The 13,806-nt window shown below is 39.0% G+C and overlaps 1 protein-coding gene across 1 annotated transcript in view; it reads right to left on the bottom strand.

The window, feature by feature from the left end:
* The window catches only part of LOC102891261 (kalirin RhoGEF kinase), a 295,084-nt gene that overhangs the window by 178,223 nt on the left and 103,055 nt on the right, over positions 1-13,806 (bottom strand). The gene's annotated exons all lie outside the window — the stretch shown is intronic.

The following is a 13,806-nucleotide window of genomic DNA, read 5'->3' as shown; positions in this document are numbered from 1 at the left end:
GGCGGTCCTCCAGGGCCCCCTTCAACCCTTAAGCCTGTGATCATAAATGAAAGCTAAAAACAAACAAACGAAAAACAGACCACAGCTTACATTTCACATTCTAGAGACTAGCACAGTAAATGCCTTTTTGTTTCCTTATCAGTGGGCAGAGAAATGTCTAACTAAAACTAACAAATGATTACTCTTCACAAAAGAAGTCGAGGCAGTATTTCTCACAATAGAGGGATAAAGATAATGTTGACTCATACATTTGCTCATTTTTTTCTCTATAGCCCCTTTTCAGAATAGCAAAACACTGCAGGAAATATTGCCCAAGTTCATGATCATCCTCCTCCATTCTCCTTCAGCCTAGAACCTGAGACAAATGAGCAGATAGATTCTGAACTGCAGCCAAATGAAAAGAGGAATGGTGCAGATGGTCGCAAATGACTTGAAAGGAAAGAACAGGGTTAAAGAGCTGGATTAAGAGTCTGGATAAATAGGGGTGCTTAGTCATTAGGCACAAATGACATGTCATGGCCTTTGGTCAATCCATCCGTGTGGTTCTTCTGTGTCATGGTTCATGCCACTGTTAAGGAGCATTTGGGGGTATGGTCTGTCTTGGGGACATGGCCAGAAGGAATGGACATTGTGACTCTTTATGGCCTGTCCATTTCCTACAAGCTGCGTCCTCCACTGCCTCCCATCTGCCTGGCCCTGCCACTCTTCCCCACCAGCCTTAAACACCCTTCTATCTGCAGAGCTGTCCATCAGTCGGTCACTGGGCCAGGAGTCAGAGGACATGAGTTCTGGTTCACCCCTGCCAGTCGCTTAAGATGTCACTTGCCTTCTCTGTGCCCCAGTTTCTTCATCTGTAAAGTGAGTGAGCTGAGCTGAATGATCTTAGATATTCCATTTCTGAGTAAGCGGCGTCTGCTCCATAAAACCCAGGCCTCTAGATACATTCTGTGTTTAGAGAGGGGCAGCCAGATTGAACATAGAGAGAATTTAGGTTGCTGTTTTCTTATTTCTTCAGTGCCTGGGGGAATGTTGACTAAATCTATTGCCCTCCCCAAACTCTCTTCTTTGGAGGTAGTGGGGCATAAACTGAAGAAACCAGAGTAATTCAAACTTTCAAGTGTCCAGGTGCAATGGGAAGGTTTTAAACAAAAGAGTAACATGATCTGATTTATGCTTTCAAAAGACTGCTCTGTGTGTTAACAGGTTAGCAAGGGGACAATGCATGGAGAGCGACCTGGGAAAGGAGTGCTGCCCACCGTGGAGGTATACATGGCCCAGCCACCGCTGTCACGTGCCTCAGCCCCTCATCCTGGCTCTGCTCTCTGGCCTGCTGTGTGATGGCTATGGCTGGAGCTGGGTGACCAAGGGCCAGCTGCTCCCCTCCTCTTCCCCTGAGCAGAGCTGCCAAGACCGACCAGCTTCCCTGGCCAGAAGTTAATAACATGACTAACAATTCTGGCTTAGTGAGTATCTTCTTAAAACCTTACTTCCAAATTGCTTTATTAATTTAACACCCCTCCCCCCCACATATATATATGCAGTGCTATTATTATCATTATTCAAAGTATCACATAGTCCAAGATACAAACACCATCTACCCTGCAGAATGGCAACGTGCTCACTGCGTGTTCTGTTGTTTCATCCACCCCATCCTACCCCGCTCCTAAGGCTCTCCTCTCATCATTTCGGTCACAAATGGGAAAAATAACTAAATTCCAGCAAATCTTGCTAACTCAAAAACCCTCTATATTTATACCCTGCCTCCACTGTTCTTGCCTACAAAATTCTGTTTTCTTATTTCATTTCTGCATTCATTAATTGGAGATCACAGGATAGATGGCCCCTTCTCCTGAGATCTTGTCTCCTACTGTGATTAACTGAAATCAATGGAGCAGAGTCATTCCCCTTAAAGTACTTCTTGGCAGAATCTTGATGAAAGTTTCCAGCCCTGCCAAAGGCTCCCCCTTTGAATCTGGCTCCTGTCTGCCCTGACTGGCTAGAAAAACATGCAACGCTACTTGCAGATAATGATAACTTTCCACTTAAAAACTCAGCTAACTTTTCTCTTTAAATGAAGTTTTTTATGTGGTATGCTCTGAAAAAAAATACCGATTCTTCTAGAAATAATCATTTGATACAAGCTATCATTTTGGTAACCCTCAGCTCTGTGTTGTTAAAACATAGGGGCTGATTGTTAAAGCAGATCATTTCTGCATATATGTAGCACTTGAATTCCATTCACTTCATTCTTAAAAGCAGAGGTGGATTTTACACTCCCGTGGTCATAGGTTCCCACTCTGAATCAGAAACTCTCTCCTGTGGGTGACATGAGACATAAAGCATCCAGTCCATTGTCTGGCATATAACCAATAAGAATGCTAAATCTTTTCCCTTTTCCAGTTCCAGCAGATTGCTGTTATTGCTCCAAATTAAAGGAAAACCAAATCAAAGTATTAGGAAAAAACATAACAGAAGAAAAACCTATCAACTATTCCAACTAGAGGCAAAGATTCCAACAAGAGTCCAGAGTCCCGTTGTATTTCACAGAGAACATGACACAATGTCCCTACTAATCCTAGGAAAAGCACCTTTCCATAGGAGCCTGACACATGTGCCCAGCTCTACAGCAGGCAAAGCTGCCCTAGCTGTTTGTCAGGCCATTACCATGCACAATGCACCCCCTCTGTTGACAGATGCTCTTCTCCTAGGATTCAAGGGTCTGGGGCCCTGAATGGTCCACAGATCTTTCCCTGACCCAGAGAGATCAAAGAATTCGGAATCAGCCAGTGACTTGCTCTGTAAGCCATGCCCTTTCAACACAGTGTTCTTCCAAACCTTAAGCTGGAAAAATAGAGGTCTCTTGGGATAGCCATCTTAAGGCTCCGTGTTAACCAGGCCTAACGCACCCAGAAGTGTGACTGTCAAGACATATAAGGGGACAGATTCTTCTCCTTAGCACTGAGCATTTTACAAAAGGTGCAGAAGCCTCCTCCCCACGCTGGGCATGGGGCCTTTCACTTTGTCGTCCAAGGGCGATGTTTCTCATTTTCACCTCCAGAGAGGCAACAGACTCAGTGAAGAGCTATCTCACTTCTGGGATGAATGAGTCCTGGCATGGAGTTCTCAATTCCATTCCAGTTAATGAGGCTACAGCTTTTAAATTATTATTATGAAAATGGAAGTTGTGATCCGTCAGATGATCGAAGAAGGTGAGGCATGTAGGGGCCACGTTCCTGAAAGGGATTCAGTCCTCTAGACAAGCTCTGGAGACCTTGACTCTCCAAATCCAAAAGTCAAGGGAGGGAGGCCAGGCAAACAACCATCCAAGGCCAAGGTACTCAGCAAAATTATTCGGGTCAAATGAAAAACAAAGGTTAAATCAAAATGTGAAACATAAAAAATATAAAAATAGCGTCGGCTCAGCTGAGAAAAACATGCATACCAGGGAATCATATCTAAATGTTATCAATTATTGATATCTATTTTTTATTAAAAATTATTGGGATGATATTGATAAATAAAATCAAATAAGTTTCAAGTGTACAATTCAACAGTATGTCATATATATATTGCATTGTGTGTTAACCTCCCAAAGTTAAGATTTCCTTCCGTCACCAAATATTTGACCCCTTTAACCCCTATCTACTCCTCCCACCCACTTGCTTCTGGCAACCACTAATCCACAGTCCATGTCCATGAATCTGTTTATCATGTCTGTTTGTTGCTTTCAGTTTTATATCCCACATATGAGTGAAATCATATGGTTTTCAACTTTTTCTGACTTATTTCGCTTAGCATGATTATCTCAAGATCCATCCATGTTGTTGCAAATGGCAACATTTCATCTTTTCTTATGGCTGAGTAATATTCCATGGAATATATGTACCACATCTTTTTTATCCAATCATCTATCATAGGACATTTCAGTTGCTTACATATCCTGGCCACCATGAATAATGCTGCTAGGAACATTGGGGTACATATATCTTTGCAGATAAGTGCTTTCAGGTTTTGGGGGCAAATACCCAGAAGAGGGATTGCTGGATCATATGGTAGATCAATTCTTAGTTTTTTGAGGAACCTCCATACTATTTTCCACATGGTTGTACCAATTTTCAGTCCCACTAGCAGTGTATGTGGGTTACTTTTTGCCCACAACCTCTCAACACTTATCACTTCCATGTCCTTTCCATGACAGCCATTCCAACAGGTGTGAGATGGTATCCCATTGTAGTTTTGATTTGCATTTTTATTTTGTATCAGAGACGCATGGTGGTGGGAACTTTTCTTTAGGGTCTTTTTTAATCATCTTAATTTTCTAGTGTATATGGAAGCTTAAAAAAAATTTTGGTGTATACATATATTTAAAAAAATAAATTCTTAATACTGTACAGAAGAAGTATACAGTGTCAAGGGCCCTCTTCCTCCCCTTTAAAATTATTACATCAAAACATCAAATGTCTATATGGGTGATGCAGCTAATGGTGAATTCATGTTTAATCTTTTACTTTTATCAAACTCATTCTTTTCATTTACTTGTTTTATTTCTTCCGCAAATAATTCTAAGGGTTGCAGAGTGATTTTGATTTTAATAGATTTGGTGTTTTTAACAAGGGCCCTCTTCCTCCCCTTTAAAATTATTACATCAAAACATCAAATGTCTATATGGGTGATGCAGCTAATGGTGAATTCATGTTTAATCTTTTACTTTTATCAAACTCATTCTTTTCATTTACTTGTTTTATTTCTTCCGCAAATAATTCTAAGGGTTGCAGAGTGATTTTGATTTTAATAGATTTGGCGTTTTTAATATTTTTTAGTTTTAAAATTGTTTTAATGTATCTTTAATTTTAATAGATTTGGTCAGGTTGCATTTCATGAAAGCTGCAGTTAACTCAAATTTCCCCTACCTCTTTTTACTTTGGTAAAGCTTTTTCTTTTTTTTATAGTAAAGTAAAATTTACATATAAGTGAAATAGGCAAGTTTTAGTGAGCAAATATTGCTTTACTAAAAAAAGAAATATAAACACACTTTATTTAAAGCTTTTTAGAAGCCAAGTTCATGTAACGATCTCATTCAATTAGAAAAAAATAATAAAACCCAGACATTTCTTGAATACACCTTCTAGGTACTTAAAATTTTCTTAAATAAATAGTGGTATATTCAAAGTAACAAAGAAAGGGGCATATTGGGACTAGACCCAGGCCTCCTGATGCCTATTCTGCATGACTCCCCTGCTTTTAGCTACCTTTTCTTATGCCCTGCACCATATATTAAGTTTTTGTTTTGTTACACTCAAAGAGACAGCCATAAGAAGAGGTATTTGGAGATTTTCCCATACAGCATTCAGAGGCTTCGGGAGTAACATTCGACTTGAGTAAGAAAATAAAAAGACTGTGCCAAAGCAATGGAAAAAGCTGAATCTCACTTCCTTTCTCCAGATTAATAATGCAATGTATATTGCTTACATCTTTGCTAGTACCAAACCCTCTTTGGGTACTGAAGCTGTTAAAGTATCATTTTATGATTAATTAGTTTAACATTACCATGTAAACCTGCTGATCCCACCTCAAAACATATGGACACTGGGATGATAACATCTGGAATAAGAACTGCCCATGCCTGAAACTCTTCTACAATAGCTGAGATGTGATGAGCTCTAAATGAAACCTCCAACTTTTGCCTCCCACAAACCACAGGGTACTCTCTAGGGGGCCAAATAGGGCAGCTGATGGATGACTATCTGGTCAAGTCTGGCCAAACAGTAGGTCAAACCATGTGGAAGCCATCTGTCATTGTCGGGCAGGGAGAGGAGATGAGCTAGGGCAGCCCCTGTGCTCAGCAAAGATAACATTGGCTCACGAAGCCCTCTGTCCCTCTCGCCTGGCTTGCTGTAGCAATGTTTCCTCCAGCAATTGCTTTACAAACCATTAAGCAGCCATGAAAACAAGCGCCTGGCCATATGTCCAAGGGCCAAGGAAACCCAGGAGCAGATTTTAGTAAAAGAGAAGCCCCTCTTTCTCTTCTTTCTCGGTTCTGAAAGAAACTTTCTTGGAGGGATTGAGCATCTGTGTATGAGGCATCATTGCAGGATATGGTAGGGAGGGGTGGAGAAGCTGGAACCGGATTCAGGGACACCAGTGGAGAGAGTGGTTGGGAACAATGCAATGCAGCCCTTCTGGGTTAGTATGTAGTAATTTCAGACTGCCTTTAGGTTGAAACCAGAGGCTATAAGACTTCAAGAAAGTGCATTGCCCAGAGTTTTCTTCCTTCAGCCCTTTCTCTTGTAGGACCTGGTTATTCAGAGCTCGGTCTGTGGCACCAGTACAAGATGGGAACAGGTTAGAAATGCAGAATCCCAGGCCCCTTCCCAACATCCTGAATCAGAATCTGCATTTTAACAAGATTGTTCCAAGTGATACATATGCACATTAAAGTTTGAGAAGTTCTGTAGATGAGAAATCTGAGAGCTGTCCCCAAACAAAGAGAACTATTTTTTCTAGCACTCCTGAGCCTGACGATAATAATTGCTGAAAATTTGCCAAGCATCACACCAGGCCAAATGTTGTGCCTAAAATGCACGATCACATCTCATCCTTACAACATCCTTGGCAAAAGCACGATCATTATTCCCCATTTACTGATGGTGGTGGTAGACTCTGAGAAACTGAAATAACTTGCCTATGATCACAAAACTAGGAAGGAAACATAGAGCCACAGTTAGCTCCTGGTGCTCATGCTCTTTCATACCATGCTGTTTTACTCTGCCATAAATGTGAAAGCAGTCAGAGTAGCCAAGGATTTCCATCAAGGGAGAAGACAGATGATAAGAAATTTCTCCTAAAGGTTTGAAAACTCACATCCCAGAGAAATAGGGCCCCTGGAATACGAATTCAATAAAAATTTCTACATCTCTGAAGCCTCCCCAACTGGGGCCCTTGACTTGCCCTTGGAATTCCCAGAATATTCCAGGTCCAGAGTGGGCAAGAGCTTAGCAGGTGGGCTTCTCTTGCCCTCTCCCTCCTTGGAGTAGTAATCTCCACCCATAAACCTAGGCCAGTTACCCTGGGGAACAGGTCCCTGACTCCACAGAACTACAGGAAAGCTCGGGATTAAGGCAACTCTTTGTCCCTTTAATTGATATCTTGCCTTATTGCTGGAGTCTTAAATCTCTGTCCTATTTGTTTATTCAAGCATTCATTCAATGATACAACGCACTCTGCAAGCAGGGGACAAGACAGAGAACGCCTCTGCTTATGAAGCTTATAATTTAGTACAGGAGTCAGACAATAAATTAATATTTACTATATATTTCTTATTTCAGTGCTGTATGTATAGACTATAGCTAAGTAAAAGACTGATCGGGTTGGGAAGTGTTACTTAAAATAGAGAAGTCAGGGCAGGCTGACCCCTGAAGTCAGGGTGACATCTGAGTTCACCTCTGAATGAAGAGAGAGAGTGAACAGACCTTGGCCCAGGGTGGTGGCTGTGGAGGTGGTAACAAGTAGCCAGATTCTGGATTCAGTTTGAGGGTAGAACCAAAAGGACTTGCTGATGGAAATCCTTCAGCTCTTTTTTTCTGGGCCTCTGGCTGTGTCATGAACTCTGACTTCTGCTTTTTTTTTCCTTTTCTCTCTTTTTTTAATACTGTTCTCTTCTCAACTGCCTACGTCGTCCTGACCTCTCAGTTCTCAAATATCCTGATTTTTACAAACATCTCACATGTATGTCTTTGATCAGCCTCTGTAAAACATCTCACATGTATGTCTTTGATCAGTCTCTGTCCATCATCTGATACTCCTCCTGGCTGGCTAGCACTCATGCCCCAGAATGGCACAAGCAATGCTGCTGCTTATTATTATCATCAAGACTTCATATTAGTGTCATGCTTTACAGGTTAAGCCCCTTCGTGTACATTATGTCATCTGACGTGCTAGGTTTCATAGACTATTTCATGCCTCTCATTTGGCTCCAGGAGACCTCAAAGAAGAGGCATGATTCAGCTTTGGCTGAATTTCAGACAAATTAACTCTTGGTAGCTGCAGGCCTGGCAGAGAGCAGACATTGGCTACATTTGAGTATGTAAAAGTGTATGGGTAAACTGAGCTGCAAGGCTCAAGGGGCACACAACGAGGACACAATCAATAACCTGCGAGCAAGGAACATGCTGACAGAGGCCCTAGAGAGCAGTGGACTGAAACCAGAAAAGAGGTACCAGGGCTGTGGGCACAGGACTAGGAGTGACAGAGACGAGGAGGGAAATCTGGGGCCAGGAGTAGGTCTGTTATCAAGAGAAGAAGCTGAACCAAGCCAGGGCCAGCCACGAGTCAGAAACCTGGCTGGTCAGTCAAGCCCTGCAGGTCAGCTCACAGAAGCCTTTTAGAAAGGACCCAGGCCAGGTGACTGGGCAGCAGGTGAGAGAAACATTGTGCATCAGAGTGATGCTGAGAAAGCTTCTGCCTAAGACAAGAAACTTTCCTATGTTTCTTATTTGAATAGGAACCAATCCCTAAAACATGGCTGAGTAGAGACCTGCAGGTAAAGGTTAAGGGGCAGGTTGAGGCTGGGATGGGGAGCATGGAACAGGGAGGGAAAACGGATACTCTTTCTCCCTGGGTACTCCTGACCTTAAAGGGAAGTCCTCACTTCCAATTCCACAGGCTAAATATCCAGTAGTTTTAGAGTTTGATCCCAAGGCCATGTCAGATGGCTTATTTTCTTCGCCCTGGACCAGTGATTCTCAGTCTGGTTCTCAACCTTGTATAGATTTCCTGGGCTCCACCCTTGCACAGTTAAGCCAGAGACTATGGCAGTGGGGCCCAGATGTGGTGTTTTTTCAAAACTCCCCAGGTGACCCTAGTGGGCAGCCAGGGTGGAGGACAGCTGCCTTAGATATGTGCATCAGCTCTACCATGTTTAGTTCAAAGCACATTCTTCCCTCCTTAGGACAGGTTTAATGCTGACAATGGTGCCAAGAGCAAGGACCATAAATGGATCCTGAGCAAATCAGAAAATAAAATCTAATCCTCCCACTGAGCTGGAAGAAAAAGGAAATTCCACCCACAAGGCTGTTTATGGAGATGCAAACACTGCATCCTGTTCAACTTCATTAGCAAGAACAGGTCTGGCTGGTGATACATGCAGTATCTTCCCTAGAAGACCCACCTTAGGGATCCCAGTGTCAACAGAAAACACTGGATCACATTCATTCTTGCCAGAGAAGGACACTTTTTAGTGGCCTGACTTCCACCTTTAGGATTAGAACCCCCAGAAACAAAGATGCTCGGGGTCAGGTGGAACTTGGAAGATCATCCAGTCCAGTAGTTCCTGGACTTTACTGTGCATCACCTGGGCACTTTGTAAGGCCCACCCCTGATGGAAACCGCTGCTTTCATTCACCTTCTTTCCCGAGGCTGTTCAGCTTCTGCTGTAATCACATCCTATAAGGCTCTCTTAGAAGTGAAGGCCCTGCTTTATCAGTTCTGTGTCCTAGCTGCCCAAACGCTGCTCCAGGTTGGTGACAAATGCTGTGGCATGCTTACTATCCTTATTCATTCAAAAAGCATTTATTGAAGACTACTAGGCTCCAGGCATTGTTATAGGTCCTGGAGATAAAGGTGAGAATGAAACAGACAAAGCTTTGCCCTTAGGAGCTTACGCCCTAGTAGGTAAAATTCTCTTTGCGTTAGGTACGTGAATTTGAGAATGGCTAAACTACAAGCTCCTTGAAGGCAGCTTTGTGTCTTTTGTCCTCTTGCTATCCTCAGTGTCTAGCAAAGGGCACAGAGAATACAAATAGCAAAAGTCTGTTGAATACACCAATGAGTGAATGCCAAGTGGTGCACCCAAGCCTCCTACCTCAGCTTTGCTAATACCACCAGGGTTGTTGTCCATGGTCCCTCTCTTTAACAATTAAAAAGGTTCTATCTTAATGCTAGTAGGAACCCACTTAACATTCATTCTCCCATGGTCTTTTTCTTCTTTTTAACAGTTTTATTGTGGTATAATTCACATAACATACAATTCACCCATTTTAAGTATACAACTCAATGGTTTTTAGTATAATAGTATTTAGTACACAGATATGTGCAACCAACACCACAGTCAACTTTAGAACATTCTGATCATCTCAAACAGAATCCCTGTAGCTTTTCACTATTGTCCCCCATCTCCCATCTATCCCACCCATAGCAACAACTAATCTACTTTCTGTCTCTATAGGTTTGCCTATTTTAGGCTTTTAAATAAATGGAATCATATAAATATGTGGTCTTTGTTGACTTCTTTCAATTAGTAAAATATTTTTAAAGTTCGTCCATGTTATAGCACATATCAGCATTTCGTTCCTTTTTTATGGCCAAATAATATTCCATAATATGTATAGACCATATTTTGTTTATCCAGTCATCAGTTGATAGACATTTGGGTTTTTCTATTTTTTAGTTATTATGAATGTGGCTATAAACATTTGTGTACAATATGTGGACATTTTGTGTAGACATGTTTTCATTTCTCTTAGGTATATACCTAAGAGTTGAATCTTTGGGTCATACGGTAACTCAATGTTTAACTGTTTGAGGAACAGTCAGACTGTACTCCAGAGTGACTACACCATGTTACACTCCTTCAAGCAGTACATGAGTGTTTTGATTTCTCAACATCCTCGTCAACATTTATTGTTATCTGACTTTTTATTATACCATCCTAATGGATGTGAAATGGTATCCATTTGTGGTTTTGATCTACATTTCCCTAATGACTAGCATCTTTTAGTGCATTTTCAAGCATCTTTTCATGTACTTATTGACTATTTGTATATTCCTTTGAAGAAGTGTCTATTCAGATCCTTCATCCATTTTTTAATTGGGTTATTTGTCTTTTAGTCATTGAGTTGTAAGAGCTTTTTATATATTTTAGATACAAGTCCCTTGTAAGATAAATAATTTGTAAATATTTTTTCTCATATTGTGAGTTGCCTTCTCAATCTCTTGATGATATCTTCTGAAACACAAAAATTTTTAATTTTGAAGAAATACAATTTATCCATTTTTAATTTAGTATGACATAGGGTCCAACTTCATTCTTTCATATGTAGCTATCCAGTTGTCCCAGCACCATATGTTGAAAAGTCTATTTTTTCTATATTGAATGGTCTCGGTACCCTTGTCAAAAATCAGTTGACCACAGACACAGGAGTTTATGGACTCTCAATTTTATTCTATTGATTTATATGTCTATAGTTATGCCAGTACTTTACTGTCTTGATTATTGTTGGTTTCTGGTAAGTTTTGAAATTGGGAAATATGAGTTCTCCAACTTTGTTCTTTTTAAAGATTGTTTTGGCTATTCTGGGTCCCTTGCACTTCCATATGAATTTTAGAATTAGGTCGTCAACCTCTACAAAGAAATCAGCTAGAATTCTGATAGAGATGTGCTGAATCTGTAGATCAATTTTACCATCTTAATGATATTGTCTTCTAATCTAAGAATATGAAATGATATGTTTTACCCTTTATTTCGATCTTTAATTTCTTTCAACAATGCTTTGTAGTTTCTGGAGTACAAGTTTTGTACTCCTTTTATTAAATTTTTTCCCAAGTATTTTATTCTTTTTGATGCTACTATAAATGGAATGGTTTTAATTTCATTTTCAGATTGTTCACTGTAAATATATTGAAATACGTACTGTATATTGATTGTTTATCCTGCACTCTTGCTGAACTCATTTACTAGTAGTTCTAATAGTTTTTTAGTGATGCTTTAGGATTTTCCACATAAAAGATCATGTCATCTGAGAACAGGGATAGTTTTATCTCTACCTTTCTAATCTAGATGCCTTTTCTTTTTCCTGAATAACTGCCCTGGCCAGAACCTCCAATAATAGAAGTGGCAAGAGCAAACAGCTTTGTCTTGCTCCTGATTTTAATGGGTAAGTATCTAGCCTTTCACTATCAAGTATGATGTTAGCTATGGGTCTTTCATAGATGCCCTTTATCAGGTTGAAGAAGTTCTCTTCTGTTTTTAGTTTACTGAGCATTTTTATTATGAAAGGGTGTTGGATTTTGTCAAATGCTTTTTCTATCGAGATGATCATGTGGGATTTCCCCCTTTTTAAAATTCTACTAATGTTAAACCAACCTTATAATCCTGGAATAACTCCCAATTGGTCACGGTATATCATTTTTCTATATTTTGCTGTATTTGGTTTGCTAGTATTTCTTTAGGAATTTTTGCATCTATGCTCATAAGTGACATTGGTCTGTAGTTTTCTTTTCTCATGTGATATCTTTTTTGGTTTTGGTATCAGGGTGATACCAAATATTATGGTATTATGATATTATGGCTTCATAATATCAATTATGAATTATTCTTTCCTCTTCTATTTTTTGTAAAAGCTTCTGAGGAATTAGCTTTAATTCTTCTTTAAATGTTTGATAGAATTCAGTGGTGAAGCCATCTGGCTTTTGTCTATTTCATCAAAGTTACCTAATTTATTGGCATACAATTGTTTGTAGCATTACGTTATAATCCTATTTCTATAAGATGGATAGTAATGTCCCCTCTTGTAATCTAATTCTAGTGATTTTTTTTTTTCTTGGTTATTCTAGTTAAAGGTTTATCAGTTTTGCTGATCTTTTGGTCTCATGATTTTTCTCTATTGTTTCTCTATTTTCTAATTCATTAATTTCCACTCTAATTTTTCTTATTTCTTTCTGCTTGCTTTAGGTTTAGTTTACTCTTCTTTTTCCAATGCCTTACTTAATAGTTTAGGTTATTAATTTGATATTTTTTATTTTTAATACAGGTATTTATAACTATTTGCTTTATAGTCTATTTCTTTGTTCATGTCTTCTATTTTTTTATTTCTTTTAGTTGTTCTATCCATTATTAACAGTGAAGTATATTATCTGCTGAAGTCTCTCTCTTTTTTGTTGTTGTTGTTGAATTGTATTTTTCTTTTTCTGTCAGATTTTACTTCATGTATTTCGGTGTTCTGTTATTAGGTACATATATATTTATAATTGTTCTATCTTCCTGATGGGGTGACCCTTTCATCATTACAAAATGTCCTTCTCTTTCTCCAGTAACCTTTTTTGTTTTAAAGTCTTTAAGTTTGTTATGAGTGTAGCCACTCCAGCTTTCTTGGGTTTGCTGTTTGCGTAATACATCTTTATCAATCCTTTCACTTTCAAACTGTTATAAATTTTTAATCTAAAATCTTTCTCCTATAGACAGTATATAGTTGGATCACGTTCTTTTATCCAGCCTAAAAATCTCTACCTTTGATTAGATTGTTTAATCCTTTCACATTTAACGTTATTACTGATATAACTCGATTTATATTTGCCATGTAAATTTTTTCTGTTACATGTCTTTTTTTTATACCTCTATTCATCCTATACTGCTTTCTTTTGGATTAAGTAAAAACTTTATAATGTAGCATTTTAATATCTTTACTGGATTTTCACACAATATTTTGTTGTTGTTTTTTTTAGCTGTCGCTCTGGGGCTTACCATGAACATCTTATCACAATCAGTTTCAGATATATATTAACTTAATTCCAATAAGATATTAAAATGTTACTCTTATGTAGTTTTGTTCCTTTTCCCCACTTTTTATGGTATTGTTATTATATATATCACAACTATAAATGTTAGAAACTCAACATTAGATCATTATAATTATCACTTTTTATAATTTTGTGTCTTTTAAAGAAGCTGAGACAAGAAAGTAGAGTAAATATATGTTTATAGCTTTTGTTATATTAACTTCCTTATTTCATTTTTTTAAAATTTTCTGGCTC

This window comes from Pteropus alecto, unplaced genomic scaffold, assembly GCF_000325575.1.
Source record: "Pteropus alecto unplaced genomic scaffold, ASM32557v1 scaffold251, whole genome shotgun sequence".
NCBI classification, from domain to species: domain Eukaryota; kingdom Metazoa; phylum Chordata; class Mammalia; order Chiroptera; family Pteropodidae; genus Pteropus; species Pteropus alecto.
The sequence above is the reverse complement of the archived record's forward strand: the minus strand, read 5'-3'. Positions and strand labels throughout refer to the sequence as shown.